Genomic DNA, 456 nt, shown 5'->3' with positions numbered 1-456 from the left:
TTTACCCCCTCTAGAACAGTAGTTTCCAAACCCATCAGATCACGTAGCGTTGGAACGTGTTACTTATGATATTTTTATGGAAACACGGTGTTATATAACTAACATGATCTGCACCCGACACACACTCGTAAAGAATAAATTATCTCTTATTCATAGTTAATCACGTTTCCTCGGTGACATATTGACAGAAAATAAGAGCAACTTCTGTAGGTAATTCCCCTCCCGCTAGTCTTTGGTCACGTACCCCACCTTCTGTTCCCCTCATCACTTTTCATCACACGTCACCACTAGTTGCATGATTGGCATATTTATGCAAATAAGGTAATAAGTTCATCATGTTCATTTGATTGTGAAGGACCTGTCTCTTTTTTTTATACTATTAATCTTAAATATGTTATGGAACTTAAAACAAGGTTATGTATCGATTTTTCAATCAGTTATGAGTTTTGCGTACAC

The 456-nt window shown here is 36.6% G+C and overlaps 1 protein-coding gene across 1 annotated transcript in view; it reads right to left on the bottom strand.

Moving 5' to 3' along the window:
* Nucleotides 1-456, bottom strand: part of LOC119593504 — a gene marked incomplete in the record, with an annotated part of 62,412 nt that overhangs the window by 3,661 nt on the left and 58,295 nt on the right.

The sequence above is a fragment of the Penaeus monodon genome, chromosome 32, assembly GCF_015228065.2.
Source record: "Penaeus monodon isolate SGIC_2016 chromosome 32, NSTDA_Pmon_1, whole genome shotgun sequence".
In the NCBI taxonomy this organism is placed as follows: domain Eukaryota; kingdom Metazoa; phylum Arthropoda; class Malacostraca; order Decapoda; family Penaeidae; genus Penaeus; species Penaeus monodon.
Note: the sequence above shows the minus strand (reverse complement) of the source record. Positions and strands in the feature narration are given on the sequence as shown.